General features: G+C 40.7%; 1 protein-coding gene across 1 annotated transcript in view; it reads right to left on the reverse strand.

The window, feature by feature from the left end:
- Positions 1-15,066, reverse strand: part of CTNNA3 (catenin alpha 3) — a 431,599-nt gene that overhangs the window by 87,812 nt on the left and 328,721 nt on the right. The window lies entirely within an intron of this gene.

Consider the following 15,066-nt stretch of genomic DNA (forward strand, 5'->3'; position numbering starts at 1 on the left):
AAAATTTACTTTTTTTTAAAAATTCAAATTCTTTACAGTTCTTCACTCAGGGAAAAAAGGGAAGAAACTAGCAAACCCACAATTTATCTCAAGAAAAAGAATTAGTGGTAAATAACCAAAGTTTCCCTTCAGTGTTTATCTGCATGTACAAAGACTCTGAGCAACTCACCCAGTGGTGCCAGCAGAGTGGGGAAAGGCTGCAGAGCTCCCACTGGAACAAAGACTGAAGAGCTGCTCCTTCAAAGGCAGCTTTGAAATGGAAGTGAGAGCACAGGCAGTGACTGAAGCTCTCTGTGGCACAGCTTCAGAGCCCAGCTACACACACTGCAACCCTGCCACAGCTTTGGCTTAACTCCAGTGGCCTTTCAACACAGGAGACAACTCTCTTGGGGATTCAGCCACCTGCAGACATCTTCTGTGCCCAAAGAAAACTCATTAAAAAAAGACCATTCAAAAAAAATGAATCTGGGCAAGCTGGAGTGAAAAAATGGTTTTCCTTCTGAAGGTAAGAAAATCAGGGTAAGTTACTAGTTATGAATTAGGACTCTAAGAGGAGGAAAACTTGCAAAAACCCACCTGAAGTACAGTCAAGTAAGGCCTAAAAAGCTACTGGATGAGTTTCATATGAAACTAGCATGATAGCAGAGCACTGAAATAAAGCAGATGTGCAGCAGACAAGGTAACAGAGGTGTGAGCAGCCCAGACCCACACCAAGGCACAGGTGGTGGCAGCAGCAGAAGTGACTTAACACAAGAGGTGTGTATCTCAAATACTTCATTATTCCCCCATAACCTGATCACCTGGCATGAAAGTCAATGTGATGGGTATATACAGGTTGCTTACAGAGAATTTAAACAGCTTTCCAGCTGCAAAAATGCAGTGGAAGTAAAGAAAAGTATGGTTGTAAAGATTAAAAACACCTGTTAAATGCAAGGTAGTACTAGAGAAAGGTAAGAAACCTAGTTAATAGCCATACAGCCTTTATTCAGTGCTTCTTGATTTAATTACACTCTTTGAGAGCAAACAATAGTTTGCACTTCCTGTGATTTAAAAATAAGCATTTGTAAATTTCTTCTCGAAAGGTGTATAAGAATTTCAGACGGTAAGAACACTGCCTATTCCAGTAAGCCAATTTTACTGCTAAGTATAACCTCTGCTCTTCTTGTCACTGCAATCCAGAATGGTACAGAAAGAATTAAAAAATAAAACCCATCTAAGCTGAGACAACTGTGCTGGCTAAGGGACACCATGTGGAATAAAAGGGATCTGCTGGCAGCAGCCTGAGTCACAGCACCTAACAAAAAATTCAGAATGGAACAGATTGTTTCAGTGACTGATGGAGATAGCTTCATTAGAGGTGTTCCAAAATACACAGAAATAATAAAGGAATGACTGCAAAAAAGAGTACTGTGCACTCACTGCAAAAGGTTGAGCTGAATAACACAAGTAGGTTTTGAAACTCCAATGACTTGTGACTCTTACAAATCCACATAATGCAATCCTAACGTGAAGATGAAGCTGCTCCTGAAACTAATTTCACTATGGTACAAACTCTTAATTCAAGCCTCTATTTCTGTGATACAGTGTTAAATTGGTAACTTCTTACTATGCCACTGTATCCAATGGCTTTCTAAGGAATACATTTACATATATCTACATATATATGTATATGAATGAAGCAGAAGAGCTTTGTGATATAGGTATTTGATATACCCTTTATATTAGCATTCACCTTATTTGGTAACAAGTTTACAGGTTTTATGCAGGAGAAGAGATTAACTATTTGTGGAACATACAACACCTGAAAGAGCTCATATTCCTCTGGCAGCTTCAATCCTAGGCCAGTGTATGAGAGGCACGATCTCAGAATCCCCCATTGTCCCCTTCTTGACTATTTAGAGCATAAAGATCTACAAATTATTCTAATGGAATTTAGTATTTCATGCCAAAGTTTCTGCATAATAACAGTGTAATAGAACATGAAGTAGTCCAGGGAGAGGCCTGATGCACATAAAAAGTTTCCCAACAAAAAGCAAGCTTATCTGCTTCTCTAACTCAGACCTGTGCCAGCTGCAGCTGTGCATTTTGCAGCTTGCAAAGCTGGCAGACTGCTGGCAGACCCACAAACCACAGCTGAGTGTGTATATACACGTAGACATAAGTATATAATTACCTAGCTATGTACAAATGGACATCATGAATATTTTTGTATGTGTATGTTTACAGACATATTTATACAGAAACTATGCTGAACACGACCACAGTTTTGTGGTACCAGATCTTCACAGCTAACAAGGGTAAGATTTTTAGGAGCTAACTGTCCTGAATGTGAGAAAATATTGATAGCAAGTGAGACCTAATTATTGGCAATGTGTGTAATTAATGAGTAACAATCCAGTAAATTGCTGCTTTTAATTTTGAAATGTTCCTAATTTATTTCTCCCCTAAACACACCCATGACAGTGATTCAGCCTCCTACCTGGAACAAGAGTTGTTTTGTTTTGCACCTGGACAGTTCAGATATACACACCAGTCCCTGCTCTCTGTAACATGGGCACAGGGGATTGCTTGGGATTTAGGAATCCCTGGACCACAGCCTGCAAAGGCATGGAACACTGCAGCTGAGAACTGAAGCAGTGTCCTGCATCTGAACATCACGGTCTGAGGCTTCAGTGGGATCCCTCTCAGCCATCTTCAAAGGGTTTCTTTGTGGCCATGCTTTGGAGGGAGAACATGAGCTCCCCTGCATAAGGAACTCATTAGAGACAGGTCACAGCATCCAAAAGAGCAGAGAGATAATTTCAATAATTTACATAATCCTCCTTTTTTTGAAGCCCTCTACCTAATACATTTTGCTGCCATGCTCAAGGACAGACTGACCATGAGATCCCAGATGAGAATGACATTTCCCCCTAGGACAGATGAGAGGAATTTCAGAATTTATTTCTCATTCCTTAGCAGACAGTGTGGACCATGTGGGCCTGTCTTGTCTCATCAGTCCCCTGCTACAGCCTGACATCCACAAGCTGTGGAAACAGGAACTACTCCTCAGCCCAGAACATGCCTGCCCTTCCTTCAAGTGCAGTCTCTGGGTTTCGTTTAGAGGAATCTGCACTACATGGAATGCCATATAGCTACACAGAAACTAAGACTAGTAAATACCCAAAGTCTACCTAAAAACCACCCCAAACACAGCCAAAGCTCAGCCAGCAAGAGCAAAGAGGCAATTCATGTATCAGGCAATTTCTACAGGCTGCTGACCAAATATTCCCAAAGTGGGATTTTCCAAATTGACTGAGCAGGACACAGGAAATGCCATAAAAAGGAAATTAAGAGGAAATTTAAGTCCTTGTGGGGAGCAAGTGACTTCATTCTATGTAAGAGAGACTATCTGAACAGAGAGCAGCTTTTTAGCAATTTAAGTGGGAAAGAAAAGTCCTGAGAGTTTAATAAAAAATAAAATTACAACCACCCTGAACCCCTCTCTGTGAACCTTCTTTGGTTGCATTGCACATGCATTGTGCTATAAACCAAAACTAGAGAATGGGGTAATTCACAAAAACCTTACAGTCACCCTTTAAAGGAGAAAAGTGGGAAGAAACAACTGAGCACAGCAACACACCAACCTGTCTGTGATCCCCAGCCAGTCCTTATGGAGGGGGCATGGCAGTGGTGCTGAATTTACAACTGCTTGGTACCAGCTGCTCTTCATGTACTACAGTAACTTTATCTTGGGAGACACCAGTGTCCTTTCAGAAGCTCAGAACATGTACCTGAGCCATATTTCCATATTTCAAATATAACTATGCCGACAATGAGTTGGTCTTCAAAACATTAACAGCAGACAACAATTTAAACATTTAATTTTGAAATGCAGCCACCTATTTTGGTAGATTACTAGAAATATTGTCTTTTTAGAAATCTGGTTCCCAGTGGGTGTAGCATCAACCTAGAAAACCTGAAATTAATTGAATTAGCCACAAAGAATAAAACTGCACAAGATTCCAAGCTTTTTTTGGCCCAAAGACAAAAAAAAAATGCATATCCCCCTGGGAAATATCAGAAAATCAATACAGCTTTTTAGGCAGAGTCAGATACCGTGGTTTTGACATATGTTAGCAAACAACAAAAACATACAACACAAAATCTCCTTGGACAAAACGTATTGAGAAAAGGGTCACTACGTTTTAGTCTTATGTCTACTTCAACATAACTGAAATAATTTCGTCAAGAAGAATTATTTTTCATGGAAGACTGCTGACATTTTAAAAGTAAGCACAAGGAAAATACATTTTGGTAGCCAAAATCCTCAAACACTTAATTACAGTGAAATACCAATAAATGCTGTCAAGCACAGAAAAGATATTTTTCTGAATGGTGCCAGAAAAATACTGCCTCTAAATTTAATATTCAGAGCTAGCCTGAGAATGAGTCAGAAAGCAGTGACTCGTGACAGAGTAAGTCTGTGTGTGCTTCCTGCCTTTGCTGCAGCCCCTCAGAGCAGTGGGACTCTGTTCAGTGGGGTCACAAACACTGGCACCACTCAGAAGGAACAGGAACCCAAGGGCTGCACGACAGCCAGAGGAGTCAGTGGCAATTGCTGCAGTGGATTTGGAATTAGGTTCTAATTGCTGAAGCCCACGTGGAAGCTTCATTATTAGAACATGGTATACTGAAATGGATTAAAATCAACAGTGATAAAGGGATGCTGCCACATTTTTAATGAGAATGTTCAACTGTAGCACATAATCATTTGAGAACAATAAACCTGCAAGCTGCAGAAGGTGAAATACCAATGGGCAGCTTCTTTGTGGCCAAGGTGACAAACTCAAGTGGCACTCCCTAAGGGTTCAAAGCAGGAACCTGAAGGGGCTGCTGGCACTCAGTATGCCAACCATAACTGCATCCTGTATTACACATTCTGTCCTACAAAGAAATCCCATCTTACCCAACTGCTTATCAGTTACATTTAAAGAACCTTCTTCAGTATTTCCCTGAAATCTCTCCATCAACTAATGTTTAAATAGATTAGCAACATTTATGGTTATTAGTGCTAATGCCACTGTCATCGGTAGGGGAAAGTTGTTCAGCTAAAGAAAGCTCTGTACAAGAAAGCAAAGGAACAGCTGGAGAATCACTTGTAACAGGTACTGACTGCTCTGCACAGACACTGAGGGACAACTCCAGCTGCAGGGGACTGCTGACAGACAAGAGAGGGACTGCCAATTACATTTCCTGCTACATCAATTCTCTGGAGAGACTATGGAAAGGCTGAAAAGGTTCCCAAGGTGTTTTTGTTCTTTACTTGGGGTTTAGAGTTTACAAAGATGGACTACAAGAAAGCCTCCGCCCAATCTACAATGCAGACATAATGATTTTCCTCCAATATACAGAGTACTGAAGATTCAAAAAAGCCAGTTATCAGTTCACAAACAATGGTTAAAAACTGAACAAAACTACACTGAATAAAACTAGCTTTGCTTCTAATACTATTGAGATACAAACTCTAAATGTGTTTTTAGGTACAGGTTCTTACTTACCTATCCCACAGAATAAAAGACAAGCAAGACAAGTGGACAAATTAAATAAACACAAGAGGACTATGTTATTACTGGAAAGAAATCTAGAGCAGTGCTGAAAATTTTACTATTAGCTCTCAGGAAAAGAAAGTAATTGCCATGGTTTGAAAAGAGCACAAAGAGTGCTCTTGAAGAGTAAACAAACACTTTGAAAAACAGAGCACCTACAGGTTCTAAATACTTCTTTGCCTATTTGGAAACATATCAGTCTAAACCACACAGATGGACTGCATCCATTTGCAATGTTTCTATGCTTGACCACCATTTAATACACAACACTTCATATAAGAGGTCTGTATTAACATTCTGGAGAAATTTGCAGATTTTGAATGAAGTATATGCAAGCATTTTTACACTCAAAGTCCTTCTTAATAGTAACAGTATGTATTTCTAGTAACAAGCAAGTCACTAAACAGATAAAGAACTCTTCTCTAAGAATTTGACATTACTACAGCAGAGTATGAATGCCCACATTAAAACATTTAATTACTCAGAAAAGATGGTTCTTAAGTGAATGGAGCTGGCATCTAACACAAGCAAAACACCCTACACACACAATTTGAAAAGGATTCTGCGTATCACCTCCTTAGACATAAGGCCAACACAACATCAGGCCAGGCACAGCTTTGTCCAGCTAAGTTATGAAAACCTTTAAAGACAGAAATGTCACTGCAGCTTTGCTCTAGTGCTGCACTACAGTGAATAAATCCCCTGCTCTGCTCACACTCTCCCTGATTTTCTCTGCTGCAGCTTGTGGCCACTGCCCTTAGCTGTGCCACCTGCCTCCACCAAGAGTGAGTGGCAGCAGAGTCACTGCAACTCTCTGGGGAAGCTGCAGGTCTCCATCCATTGTCCCTTGGCTGCCACCTCCCCATGTTCAACTGTGAGTCTCTCCCCTTTCTCACAAGTCACCTGCACTAGGGCCCAGCCCATCCTCAGCACCCTCTGTTCTCCAGAAAGCTTTTCCCCAACACTTGGAGTTTGACAAGGCCTACTCTGGAAAGTGTACAGTGAGTGCCATCTTCTTACCCAGGGTCACATTCTTACATCCTTCCCATCTTATTCTGGCACTCCTGTTATAATCCATGTATTGACTTTGATGTTTGGCATACTATCATCAAATATTGTTTATTTTACCACGAATGCTCCCTCAGAGATCTGCTTCACAGTATCTCCTGAAATCTAGCCTCCCCTTCCTAAAAATAAGCATATCAAAACCAACAGTGTGCTGATATCATCCAGAACTGCTCACTAAACATTTCTGACTTCAAGGAATCAGTATCAGGCAATTATTTTAAGCCTCCCTCAACACCAAAAATAAGGTTCCTGAGAAAACACATTCTGGTGCAGGGAATGCTACTTGAAGCCTCAGGTCAGAAAAGAAATTGTAAAACTGAACCCTAAGAAAAAAACCCACAAACCCCTCAACTAAACAAGCTGTTGAAACATCTATGGGTCTTCCCTAAACATTCCTGTTGATTAGGAGGGCCATCAACAGTTCACTGCCTAGCCTGGCTAAGGCCCTGTATTCCATGAGCAAAGCATGGCTGCTGTTTTATAGTGCTTGGGAAAGGTCAGGAATTCTGCAACAACTTTTTTGCACAATACCAAGATACAGGCCTTTCCAACTGCTGACTGAAGCTGCCTACCTTTGAATTTTTAATGCCTGACAACAATCAAAAAGGTGTGTGAGCGACAGACAGTTGTACATTCCTGCATGAAACTCCATGGCAAACGCTTCTGTTCTGATGGACGCGTTCCTTGCACTTTGTCTGCTGCCCACTGCATCATTCCAATCCACTGCAGCTGTCTAACAGCACTGGGTAAACTGGGGACGTGGTCTGTGTTCTCATCGACTGTGACACAAAAGGCCTGCAGCAAACAAAACCAGCTTCAGAGATGGGCATTCTGGTAGAAAACAGAATAGAGCCCCCAGAAAGTGAGGAGAAGCCCTAGTTACAGAAATTTATTTAGTATAGAATGAATTCAATGCCACTTCTCCCAATAGTGCAATGAATGGTGGTGACAGACTTACTGAGACAAGGTGAACAAAATGAAGACAAGCTTATCGTTTATGATTTCAGCAAGAATCAATTTTACTACATTAACAGATTTATAATCCAAGCATTCATATACAGACATATATAAATACTACTGAATTATGCATATGCTCCCCCCATCAAGAGCTACTGCATCATTTCCAGATCTGAAAGTTCATGGTTTCTACAGAAGGAAGCACAAAGGGCTGAGGGCATGCTGCCAGAAAGGAATAACTAAAAATATCTTAAACAGAGTTAGATGTATGCAGTTGAAAGTATTATTGGAGGAAGGTGGAGCAATAATTTACTTTTGATTATGATAGGACATGTCACAAAATTATGACTTTTATAGTAAAACATAGTGTATTACATGCAAAAATGAAAACTGTGAAAGGTGCTTTTTGTAAATTCCAGTTAGGAAATTATTTCTATGAAGAACTTAAGAATGAGCTACAGTTGAAGAACAAAAACATACTGCAGTTTTTCAGGTCTAAGGAAATCCTTACTGAAACTGGACTCAAATTCACAATTTAAACCAAAACAGTCCTCGTAGATACTATGAAATAGGAAATGAACTCTTAAGCACTGATAATCTATGAAATCCAGTTACTCAGTTCACAATCCTGCTTAGGAGGCAAATCATGCTCTGATATGTAAATGTTACAAAAGCAAATGGTCAGAAGAGTGGTAAATTCCAAAGTATTCCAAAGACTCTAGTATGTACTGGGATAACCCAGCAGGCAGATCTGACCAGCTGGCTCCAGGACACATCATATGAAGCTAAAACTGCTCATTAAGAATTAAAATGTTCCTACTGCAAAAAACTTGTAAAATAGACAAAAATTTCAGCTTCTGTAAGAAAGATGCCATCTCCAACATCTTACACTGTTCTAAAAGGCAAGAGGATGAAAGGATTCTTTGAATGTGGACTGGCAAAGGAAATAAATAATCAACGAGTGCCTGAGACACAGCAAGTTAACCATGGGCAAGTGCAACAGACACAGATGCTTGCAACTCCCCAGAAATGCAAAGGAACAATAGCATCAGGGCTTGTAGGATCAAGACTGCAAGATAAACATTATGATAACAGTAATGAGATAAAACTGTGTCCCAGAGGCTCTGGAAAACACATTCCAAGTAACTGGAAAGGTTACAGAGCTAGAAGAGAATGAAATGTCCTTAAAATTACAGAGGTCAAGGCACTTAAGAGCTTGTGCAAGGAAGTCACAGCTGAAATGAAAGAAATGGCTTTGATATGGGCATAGAGAAAACCTTGTGCAAGTTCAAGAGCTTGCTCCAGTTAAAAAAAAATGCAGTTAAAGGAAGAGCAGAGTCCCTGATCTTGTTATCAGCTTAGGGAAGGGCTGTCATTAATGAAGGGACTCTACTGAACCAGACCAGTCTAGTGGTCCTTAAGATCTAAAAGACAAAGATATATTAAAAGGGATAAATTCAAGTTATAGAGACATTGGAAAGTAATGAGTCACTTCTTAATGTAGCTCCAGGTGAGGGAAGGTTGTCACAAAATGTCACACACAATGACTACAGAAGGGCAATTCTACTTGAAAAAATCCAACAAACCAACCAACCGACCAACAAAAACCCCAGCCCACAAAACACCGGAGAGAGAAAACAAAAAGGACATTACTGCCCATTAGTATAGTGCCATCCTCAGTTTCCCTGTAGGGCCTGTGGAAACTGCAGAAGCAAAGACAACACTGGTGTTCAGTGGCATTCTGACTTTAAGGAAGGCTTCCCAAGTGTCCTCTGCTCCAAAATCAGGCTGCAGGTAAACCAGGCTTCACCTGGTGGCAAATGCATTACCAGGGGAGCAAGATTTAGAATTCACACAACAGCCTCACTTTTCCAGTTTTTCCACCAATGTCACTCAAACCAAGAGACCCTTCCCCAGCCTTCCTCCCACTCCCCATGGAGCTTAGATGGAGCAAAACCACCTGTGCCACATCCATGACAGGCAGCAGAAGGGTATTTATAATCCTAATCCAGGAAAATGACCTAACAACCAAAAAAGCATCAAAACTCAACTGAACACCACAAACCCAAATTTCTTACCTTCAGAAACATGTATTTACTTCATAACAATGCTGCATATTCAAGGCTGCTCTAAGATTTCTCTTGAGGAGGAAAGTTCCTGGAGACTGAGTGTGTGTTCAAGGACTGCTCTGAACAGTGCATCTGTGCTGGGCACTGAGCAAGGCCTGGGGGAGCAGTGCACTGGGGAGCAGTTTCTTCTCAGTGCTTTAAATGATCACTAAGTGCAACAGCATTTCAAAGAAGCAGATGTGGAGTTATAGGCACCTTAATGCCCACACAGTGCCTATAATCAACATGGGCATTACACTGTTATTAACAGTGAAGCAAAAATAGTTCTGAGCTAGAGGAAAGGAAGAAAAGATTGGCAAAAAGAAATTTCAGTGTTCAGGGTCATTTTTTGATTACCTGGAACCCAAAAAAAGTTGATCTTTCCCCCTGTTTTTCAGAACATTCTTAGATAAGAAGCAAAATCAAGTTTCTAAAGCCAGCATTTTTAACAGAATTTCACAGAAGGATCCAAACAGAGCCCTAAAAAAAAAGCCTCACTGCATTCTCCACCAAATGGAGGTTATTGACTCTGTAACATAGTAAAAATCACAAGAATCAAGGGCTATTTCTTAAGTTATTATCTTACAATCACCATGGAACTCATCAGAAAGCATATTTTAGGCTAAGCCATGCAAATACCCTCAGTGTTTTTCTTGGCCCATTTTTTTTTTCCTTTTAGCTCTTACAATAATTCCACTGAATAGTTGCTTATCAAATATTCCTTGTCTGGGTTGAGCACCACTTTCAAACTTAACCAATCCCATAAGCTTGCATGCTCAGGCCTCTCTCCTTCTTCAAATGCTTTGGGGATTTTCTTTTTTTTATGTATTTTGAAGTGATAGGAGTCAATCCTCTTCTTCAGCAGTCTTTGGGTTTTATAAGCAAGAGTAAAAATCACTGAACACTAAACAGACTTGAACAGCAAGTATTCTCTTTAGATCTTATTCTGACAGCGATGAACAACTAGTGAAAAATACTTTTTCATTAAAAACTTTCTGAATTAATAAAATTCTAAATTAATCTTTTTAAATTAATAAAAACTTATGATTTTTTGTGTGCCCCACAGAATGAGTAAGGTCCATTCACCTCATTTTAGCCACTCCTAAATAAATAATTTAGAATAAAGTCAGTCATATTGGTATCTTTTGTTCTTCAACAAGAGGCAAGGACCTTCAACTGCCCGTTCACCCCATCTCAGGATCCCATCTGAAGACACCCCTTAGGAAAAGCCAGTGAAGTCTCTGAAGTGCTCCTCTCTCCCCATGCTGGCTCAGATGAATTTACCAGAAGATGACAAAATAAGTATTAAATGTCAGAGTGGGCAGGAGAATACAGACAACCCCTCTTGCATTCCCTCTCTGGAGGGTGCCTTTTGGGTGAAAGAGCCACATTTCCAAAGAAGAACGGACCATCCCTACTGCAGAAGACTCGAGGCAGGGGACAAAGAAACTGCCAGTCATTTCACATAAGTGCTGTGACAAACCTGTCAACTGGAATTAAAAAAGGCAAGTGAAGCAGCCAGGAAAATACAAGCCATTAGCTTGGTGCACACAGGCTTGCAAGAAATGGAAAAGCTGCATAAAAAGCCAAGATGGAAGGAGGCTTGTATTATGAAAATACCACTGTCTTTTTATGGCTAAGGTAAATTACCTTTTCCTAGAGAAAAGCAATGCAGTAGATTTAATCCCTCCTGGAGAATCAATTAATAAATTACTGTACAAGAAAGCCCTGGTTCAGGTGTAGTAGGTCAGTATTAATCCAGGGCTGTAGAAGCACCCACACTGAAAGGGCTATGAAGGGAAAGGGGAGACTGGAAGGTGATCAAAATAGCAGTCCTGGGACCAGGAAATAAATACACACATTAGTGTAACTAAATAAACTAATTCATACTGGCACATAATATGTTAAAATATGCTGCCAAAATGTAACTGAAGGCTGTGAAGGTTCTAAAGAAAATCACCGAACACAAACCCAAGCGCTCCAAAAAAGTCTAAAAGCTACATGTTTTGGCCAACTGCAGACTTGAGGCAGTTAAAATACTTGTCATCTTTGTCTCCACCTTTTCCCTTGTTTTTCTTACAAGATCTGTAGACATTGAAGTAACTAAAGAATTTATGTTTTTATACTTATATGTATATCATTAGAGTTCGGCATTAAAGCAGAATTGCAGACCGAATTTACAATACAAACCTTTTACTCTACCAACAGATATATGCCATAATATAAATTCTTGACTTAAATTTAACTGCTGCAGACTCTGGCAGGCAATAAAATAACAGAGGAGACTGGTATTTAAAAGAACAGAACAAGATCACCCTCCCAGTTCTGAAGAAGAAATACCTTAGGATTTTATAAAGAGAGTTCCTAAAAGTTTCATTTTGCTTTGATACAACAGTACACAAACTCTACCAAAATGCAATAATCTGTGTATTTCAATCTAACAAACAGTGCCAGACATTAGGAATGACAGAGGCACCAGTAGTGAAGTTTTCCCAGCCTTAACCACACCAGAACACAGCCTCAAGCTCAATTACTTTACCCTTGTTCAGTCAAACAGGCGCTGCTGGGCTAGAGCCATGCCTCCCCAGAACACCCCCATGGCTGAAATCATCTCCAGGGTCCCTAGGTTCCATACAGACTTGGGCCATGAGGCTCAATGCTGACTTACAGCCCCCTGCCCTGGGCCTTGGAACGCTCTGCAGCTCCTCCCTACCCACACAGCTGCTCCCCAGAAACTGGGAGCAGGGGACAGAGAACGGCCCAGTCACAGCCCAGGGCCACAGCCCGGGGACACTGCAGTGTGGAACCAGCCCAGGCAGACAGCAGGAGCTGGGGAGCCACCCTGCACCCCCACCCTGCAGCCCCAAGGACTGGCTATCAGCAGGAACCCTGCACAGCCCTGCCAGTGCAACCACAGAGTCAGTCCAGAAGAGCAAGAACACCAAGTGCCTCTGTAACTACATCCAACATGAGCTCACACATTCTGTCCCACAGCCTTGTGCCTCATTATGTTCTAAATGGAGCCTGTGGACAGGAGCCCCCCTGACCCAGTCCGTGGCCCTGGCACACGCCCAGGCAGTGACGTGCACAAAGCAGCTGTTTGGTAACACAGCTGGCTATGATCACATAGCCACAGTGTCCTAAGGCATGTCACCCACACACAGAGGGCAAATCAAGGGATGGCAGGGCTGCAAAGACAACTTCAGCTCTGGTACTATTGAACTTCTAAAACACCATAGATGGGGCTTTTACAAGGCCTTGTCGTTAGTCTTCTCAGGGTTTTCCTTCTTGTTCAGGGAAAGGGAAGGGGTAAACAGAGGAACAGGACAAATATGCCTGAGAAAGAGGACCCTCCATTGTGTGGTGCTGTAGAGATGCACTTGGCTGCTCACAGCTCCTCTGTACACCAGACTACACCTGAGCTGAGAAATTAAGCTCCAGTTTTTAATACTCATTTTGTGGCAGTATTAAGATACAACTGTTGAACAGCTCACTTTATCTTAAATACCTCTGATGCCTTCCAGCTGAAGAGACAGACAGTGATCTTTGCTCTTTCCTTGCATACTGCAATGCAGAGAATTAAATATCTTTCTTTTCTTATACATTACCTCATCATATATTCTACAATTTAACCTTGATCTTTGTTAAAACAAACAGTAAATATATCTGCTCCTCTTTATGCACATTTTCTCCCTTCTGTTACCTCCAATTTGCATCTTTCCTATTTCTTCTCCCATTCACTCGTCCATTTTTATTTTTAGTTCTCTGCTATTTCCATGTATACTCTTTAATTTTGTTTTCACTAATTCTATACTCTGCCTGCAGTAATTTCTCATGAGTAACACTTTACCTCTTCCTTGGGCATAAAGAATACCCTTCACTGCCTGAGGTTATTGTGGAAGTTAACTGAGGAGTTTATAGCAGCACAAATACAGAGCTCTCTCCTGGTGAACTTTCCCCTTGCAATCAGCTGGGATAGAATGGTTTAGGTTACACCTGTGGGCTGCAACCTACCCGCATTTTACCCGTAAGCTGAAAAAGTTAAAACAAAACCAAGCAGCCCTCTCACAGTTCAACATGTGTTCACTGCAGATCACATAAATACAGGTGAAAATGAAAAGTATGTGTGTCTTTTTTTGCCCTCCTACTGAACAACATAAACAGTGAATTCTTTGAAGTACTGAAAAGTCATTTGAGATGTGACCATGCTTGATGTCCCTTGAAACAAGCAAACATTCCAACCACAACCAGTTTTATGCCTCCCTGTCTTCTGCAGATGGACAGGTTCAGGTATATTATATATATTACTGTCAAAGCAAGGCAGCAGAACAGAAATCAATGTCAACTCCCAATGTCTTTAAACACTATTAGTTTCAAGAAAAACAGGCTCAGCTTTTACACGAGAATCTAAATTATGCTTTTCTATGCTGCTTCCCTCTCAGTATTAGTCACAGTACTTCCAGAAATCTTGAAGAAAGGGGTGCAATGGTGAAAATTTTTCAATTTTCCTATCAAAATATCAGAAAAAAGGATAAAACACAGATGAGCCTTTTTCAAACTCTTCCCATTGTTCTCTTTTGCCACTTCACTGCAATGTCAGTTTACTCCTGTTCACATGAGGGCAGTTCTGCCCTGGACATATTTGAACTTACTAGAAAAGAGCTCAAACAAAATTCCTGCCTTTTCTTGTGGTAAAATGTCAGTTAAATGTAAGGTACTCGACATTTGTTTAGATTGAAAGAGCAAGGAATTAGATCTCTGAGTTCAGGAAGCCAAATCCTATATTCCAGGGATGTACAGACTTGCCAGAAAATCTCTTAGGAGCAGTTTAACTCCCCACTATGAGACTTGCAACCATGTAAAACATGGAAGTACTGGGAGCAACACAGATTTTATTTTTTTTAATTAATTACACATTATGAAAAGCCAGAGATTCATTTATGGAAAACACAGAAACCATTTATAGAACAGTGCAGTTACACCCCCTGTGGCCAGTACAAGCATTTTCCAATATAGGATGCCCTCTTTTTTAATATTATGGAAATGGAAAGGAGACTGCTTAATATTTTAGAAAGTTTCAAATTTCTTTTGTAAAACTGACTTTTTGGGACACCTGATTACTGCTTAACAGTCTTTAAAGTGGAAGCACACACAAATCATGCACCTCCTTCTCTGAGCTTGCCTTTCATGTGCTTAGAGCAGGCGTGGTGAGGCCAGTGCAATGAAGTGGGAAGCTGCTACCTCATTAGTTCCAAGTATCCAAACAATGCTACATGCATTAAGGACGCCAGTAACAGGGGGGTACCATAACTCAAGAAAGCTTACAGAGACCCTGTAATTCAAGT

This window comes from Molothrus aeneus, chromosome 8 (genome assembly GCF_037042795.1).
Source record: "Molothrus aeneus isolate 106 chromosome 8, BPBGC_Maene_1.0, whole genome shotgun sequence".
Classification (NCBI taxonomy): domain Eukaryota; kingdom Metazoa; phylum Chordata; class Aves; order Passeriformes; family Icteridae; genus Molothrus; species Molothrus aeneus.